This window comes from Panicum virgatum, chromosome 3N (assembly GCF_016808335.1).
Source record: "Panicum virgatum strain AP13 chromosome 3N, P.virgatum_v5, whole genome shotgun sequence".
In the NCBI taxonomy this organism is placed as follows: domain Eukaryota; kingdom Viridiplantae; phylum Streptophyta; class Magnoliopsida; order Poales; family Poaceae; genus Panicum; species Panicum virgatum.
Genome location: NC_053147.1, coordinates 49,465,848 through 49,472,380, shown reverse-complemented (window position 1 = coordinate 49,472,380; position 6,533 = coordinate 49,465,848).

The following is a 6,533-nucleotide window of genomic DNA, read 5'->3' as shown; positions in this document are numbered from 1 at the left end:
CCCCCCAGGTCCAGGAAAGTTGGTCGAGTAAAGGACCTTGTGGCAGGCAAGTTGAAATCATTCTGCGTGTTATTACCACTATCAAGAGCAAAGGAGTCACTGGAGATCATGTGTTCTACTCCTTTGTTAGTCGTCGAGTCCAACCTCTCTAGCTCCGAAAGCATCCTGCATTTAGATATGAAGGCACACAGGACCCCACTAGGATATCTCCAGAACTAATGGCTCAATCTGAAGTAATCAAGAGATGCTGCAAAGTACTCGACAACTTCGACAAGTCTTTGGCACTTCCTTCGCTCTTCTGTGCACAAAATCCACCCGAGAATGCATGGGTATGTGTTTTGTAAACCATGTCGAGTACTTGTAGTTAACATTTCTGATCTGCTGACGATTTCTTTTGCTTAATTCTGCAGAAAAATTATAAATCATGGTATTGTATGCCTCCGACTTTTGTAGATGCTGACTCTGATGACAGCAAGAAACGGAAGGCGACTCCCGGATCCATATTGCAAAGAAAAGTTCCTCGTCTTGATGCCGGCCAGTAAGTATATAGTATTCTATTGATTTTATCTTGTTTGTCTCAGCTTTCTTATTCAGAATCTTGCTTGGCTAGGATCCAACATCTTCCGGCGCATGAGAAAGGCCAAGTTCAAGACTTCCGCAACTGGGTGTCGAGTGGTTCAGAAGGAACTAGTCGATCAGCCCCCGAGTCACCTGTAATTGGGTTGATCGAGACCCCAGCTGCCATTTTGCCAAATGTAAACACAACTGAAAAATCAAGCGAGCCAAATCCTGAACCACCTGAACATACTCATGTGGCTGCTGAAGGAGCCTCCAAAGCTGGTGGGTCTGGAAGTAGTGGAGCTGAAGGGTCGAAAGGTCCTACCGTTCGACTAGTACCTTTCTAGTATATGCCTCAGTCAACCCAGGAGGAGTTGGGAAAAGAACTATTTGATGATCCACTGTTGTCTCTAGACAACATGAAGAAATTGGCAGACTGTATGCAATGGAGCTTTAACTTTACCAAGGTGAGCCCTGTGCCACTATTTGTCTTCGTCGAGTTGTTGTTGAGGTCTAACCAGTCTTGCCTTGTATGTTCCAGGATGTAGCCAATCGCTCCTTCCTGAAGTCTCATGCTCTGTATAATACTGTAGACAATCGGAAAACCTTAGAGGAGCAAAAAGCCATGATTGCCAAACGACTGGATGAATCCCTCGCTGCTCGTAATAAGCTCTATGAAGCAAATCGACAGCATCATCTACAGATTTGTGATATGAAGCGCCAGATCACGAATCTTAAAGAAGAAAGATCAAGGCTTCAGGAAGAAAATTCCAGACTTCAAAAGCAATTGCAAACTGCAAAAAGCTCGACTAGTAGCAGCAGCTCAAGCTCTTGTGGATGTGGTTGGTTCTAAAGAGGAGTCGTCGAATAACAAGTCCTTGGTGGAGTGATTAGAGGAAGCTCCCCAGAGGATTTTTGATGTCATGACAGCTACCTCCAAGAATTAACTGACCCACATGAAAGGAGTTGTCAAATCTTACTTACCTCACTTCAACTTAGCTCCCATAGCTAAGGGAATATCCCCCACTTGTTCCGATGACAAATTTCGGGACTATTGTAAGGAGTCAGAAGTGATTGCTGAGGAGATTCTGAAGAACATGGCAGAGTAGAATGCTTGTAACAACTCTTGTAATCTTCATTGGGTTCTTGTCATTGTTCATAATTTGTATCCTGTTGGTGTGTCTTCAGAAGCATGATCTGAAACCGTAGGATAAGAATGAACTAATTGATCAAGCAAGTAGAATACTCGAAAGGAGTAACCTTTTAAAGTTAATCATTTAGGGTGAGTCCCGTCAGACTACCCAAGTAGAGAAACTTGCGGAGGTGTCCATAAACTACTCGAGCAAGCAAATAGTGTGTCCCAACCAAGAACTGGAGTAATCTGTAAGACAAAATTGTTAGGTACAAACCCCGTCGGGTTGTCCAAGATATAAATGTCAAAGGGATATCCAAAAATTACTCGAGTAAGGCGAGTAATGTGTCCTTTATTCAAGGATTGGAATAATCCTTAAGGCAAAACAGTTAGGTATGAACCCTGTCGGGCTATCCAAGACGTAAATGCCAGAAAGATATCCAAAACTTACTCGAGTGAGGCGAGTAAGGTGTCTTACTTGTAGACTGGAGTAACTACTAAGATTGACCTATTAGAACGAACCCCGTCGGGTTGCCCGAGATGGACAAAATGTAGTAGTATCTATAACATACTCGAGCGAGCGAGTAGTTTTGCCTTTACAGCAAGGCTGGAGTTCCTTATAGTTGACCTGTTAGGATGAACTCTGTCGAGTTACCCAAGATGGACAACTAGTAAAGGTATCAATACACCTTCTCGAGCTAGGCGAGTAGGTTGCGCCCTTATATTAAGGACAAGGATGCGGCATGTGTAGTAATCCTGATGGAGAACTGTGTAAGCTATCCTGGACTGGTGATGCCGTCAGATAGAGAAATTATCTTTAATGTAGTCGATATACCGGAAAAGACCCTTACTTTATTAAAGAAATCAGCTGACATCACCATATTGCTTGTATCAAGGATAGAACTTGTGCAAGTGCTCAATATTCCAGGAATTCGGTACTTCATTGCCATCTGCATCAGTGATTCTGTATGATCCTGGTCTTGTAACCTTGGTTACGATGAAAGGACCTTCCCATCTGGAATTTAACTTGTGTAGTCCTGTCTAGTCTTGGATCCTTCGTAATACTAGATCTCTGATATTGAAAGATCTTTGCTGGACATTACGGTCATGGTAGCGTCTGACTCCTTGAAGATATCTAGTCGATTGAGTTAGAGCGTTGACTCTGGCCTCTTCGACTGAATCTAGTTCGAGTTGTCGAGCTTCATCTGCTTCTCCTTCTTGATAAGCTTCCACTCTTGGAGATCTCCACATGATGTCTGCCGGTAGTATGGCCTCTAACCCGTAGGTGAGAAAGAAAGGAGATTGTCCAGTTGCTTTGCTAGGCTGGGTTCGCAGCCCCCAGACTACATGAGGAAGTTCTTGAATCCACTTGCCACCTTTCTTGGTGTTGGCATCATAGAGTCTTTTCTTCAAGCCATCGAGTACTAAACCATTGATTCTCTCAACTTGTCTGTTTGCCCGTGGATGAGCTACTGAGGCATATTTGACCTCAATGCAGGAGTTGTCACGGAAATCCCAAAAAGATTGGGACGTGAAGTTAGAACCAAGATCTGTAATGATGGTGTGAGGAAAGCCGAATTGGTAGATAATGTCAGAGATGAAATCCACTGCTCTATCGGATGAGATCTTGACAATGGGCCTGTACTCGATCCACTTGGTGAACTTGTCGACTGCTACCAACACATGATTGAATCCTCCTGGAGCTACGGTTAATGGTCCGATCATGTCCAAACTCCAACAGGCGAATGGCCATGATGGAGGGATTGTTATCAAGTTATGTGCTGGGACATGAGTCTTCTTGCCGAAGAATTGGCAGCCAGGGCACCGTCTGACAAGGTCTTCTGCGTCCGAAACAGCTGTTGGCCAGAAGAATCCTGACCTATACGCTTTGCCGACTAGTGTCCTTGATGCAACGTGATTGCCGCAAACTCCTTCGTGTATTTCTCGCAGGATGTCTTTGCCTTCTTCAAGGGTAACACACTTCATGAGGATGCCTGAAGTAGAGCACTTGTATAGGTTGTCGCCAACGAGGACTAAACCCTTGGTGAACTCCTTGGTGAAGTCGATAAATTGAGTCCACCAATCTTCTTCAATCATCAGCACTTCTCTGACTGTGGCCGGGGCCTCCGTGTCAGTGGCTTGTTGGCTTTGTTCCTTGACTGATGGGTGGTGAAGTTCATGGACAAAAACTCCCGGTGGAACAGTTGCTCGAGTGGACCCAAGTTTGGAGAGGACATCGGCTCCCACGTTGTTGTTGCGATCGACGTGGATTTCCAATCTTGAGAACTTGTTTTCGAGCTTTCTGATTTCTTCAATGTATGCGTCCATTGTATCCTTGTTGATATCCCATTCTTTATTGACTTGTTGAACGACGAGTAGAGAGTCGCCGTAGACAAGTAGTCGCTTGATGCCGAGAGATACTGCTAGTCGGAGGCCGTGTAGCAATGCCTCGTATTCAGCTTCATTGTTGGAGACCTTGAACAAAATTTGGAACACATACTTCAATTGTTCTCCCTTGGGGGAGATGAACAAAACTCCCGTGCCGCCTCTGTCGATCTTGAGTGAGCCATCAAAGTACATCACCCAATGCTCTGGAATGTTCTGGGGTGCTGGAATTTGATTTTCCCGCCATTCACCCAAGAAGTCGACTAGTGCCTGTAACTTGATTGCTGTTCTTGGCTTGAAGTTGATTTCCAAGGCTCCTAGTTCAACTGCCCACTTTGAGATTAGTCCAGTGGCATCCCGATTGTGGAGTATATCCCCCAATGGGAAGTCAGTTATGACTGAGATCGTGTATTCATCGAAGTAATACCGGAGCTTCCTGGAGGTGATTAGAATTCCATACAGAAGTTTCTGAATTGATGGATATCTAACCTTTGATTCAGAGAGTACTTCACTGATGAAGTAGACTAGTCTCTGAACATCATAGGCATGGCCTTCCTCCGGGCGTTCGACTACTATCGCCGTACTGACTACATGGGTAGTCGCGGCGATGTAGAGGACTAGTTCCTCACCGAGTAGTGGAGCTGTTAGAATCGGCGGTGACTGGAGATGATGCTTGAGATTCTCGAGTGCTTCCACAGCTTCTGTAGTCCACTCGAATTTATCTTGTTGCTTTAGGAGTTTGAAGAAGGGTAATCCCCTTTCGCCAAGCCTGGACAAGAATCGATTCAAGGCTGCCATGCAGCCTGTAAGCTTCTGGACGTCCTTGATGGTAGCTGGAGCATCCATGGCCATGATGGCATTGATCTTCTCTGGATTAGTCTCAATTCCTCGGTTACTGATGATGAATTCGAGTAGTTTTCCAGAGGGTACACCAAAGATGCACTTGGTTGGGTTGAGCTTCCAGTGGAATTTTCGGAGGCTGTTGAAGGACTCTTCCAGGTCAGTAATGAATTGATCCTAGGTCTTGGTTTTGACAACGACATCATCAACATAGGCTTCAACATTGCGATGTAGCTGATCGGAGAAGCACAGCTGTATCGCATGATAGTAGGTAGCGCCAGCGTTCTTCAACCCGAAGGACATGGTCTTGTAGGCGTATGCCCCGTAAGGGGTGATGAAGGCCATCTTGATTTGGTCTTCGTCTTTCAGGGCGATCTGATGATACCCTGAGTAGCAATCAAGGAAAGATAACAGGACACATCCTGCTGTCGAGTCGATTACTTGATCAATACGTGGTAGCCCGAAAGGATCCTTTGGGCAGTGCTTGTTTAGATCAGTGTAGTCAACGCACATCCTCCACTCGTTGTTGTTCTTCTTCTGGACGAGCACAGGGTTAGCCAACCAATCAGGATGGTAGACTTCCTTGATGAACCCTGCTGCGAGTAGTTTTGCCAGCTCTTTCTTGATGGCTTCTCGCTTGTCCGGTGAGAACCATCGTAACCGTTGCTTTTTTGTGTGGCTTTAGGATCGACCTTCAAGGCATGCTCGATCAACTCCTTGTGCACCCCTGGCATATCCGCTAGTTTCCACGTGAATACGTCTCGGTTGGCCCTAAGGACTGGGCAACAGCCCAGTCCTGCTCCGATGATGGCTGTTTTGGAGTCGTCTCCTTCTTGTACATGGATAGTCTTGTTGCCCACATCACTGGTTGGTTTAGCCGATGATTGGCTTGGCTTCTTGGAGGGCATCGACTCCTTGAGTGAGAGTTCCTTAGCAGCAGCAAGTATTTCGCTGACAGAGCTAGGGACCCGGATTGTGGCAGCATGATCAATTGCTTCCTTATCGCACTCGAAAGACTTAAGGAGGTCTCCACGTAGTGAAAGGACTCCTGTGTTGCCTGGAATCTTGAGGAGTAGGTAGACATAGTGCGGTACTGCCATGAATTTGGCTAGTGCAGGTCTTCCCAAGATAGCATGGTAGGAAGATTCGAAGTCGGCTACTTCGAATTTGATGTATTCTGTCCGGAAGTTTTATTCTATACCAAATGTGACTGGGAGAGTGACCGAGCCAATTAGAGTAGAGGAATTTCCGGGGACGATGCCGTAGAACGGAGCCTTGCTTGGAGTAAGCAGACTCATGTAGTTGAGGCCCATCTTTAGCAATGTGCTTGCAAAGATCAAGTTGAGCCCACTTCCACCGTCGATGAGTACTCGAGTAAGCTTGGAGCCCTGGACGACTGAATTGAGTACTAGCGGGAACTTTCCAGGTTCAGAAAAGCTGGTCCATTGATCTTCCCTGCTGAAGGTAATAGGGACCTCACTGTATTTGAGTGGCCTCTGAATTGCTGGCTCGACTGAGAGAATCTCTCTGAGTAGAAGCTTCTGAGCTCTTTTGGAGAAGCTAGGGTCTCCTCCAAATATGATGTTGATGACGTTTTGTTGCTATTGGAAACCATCAT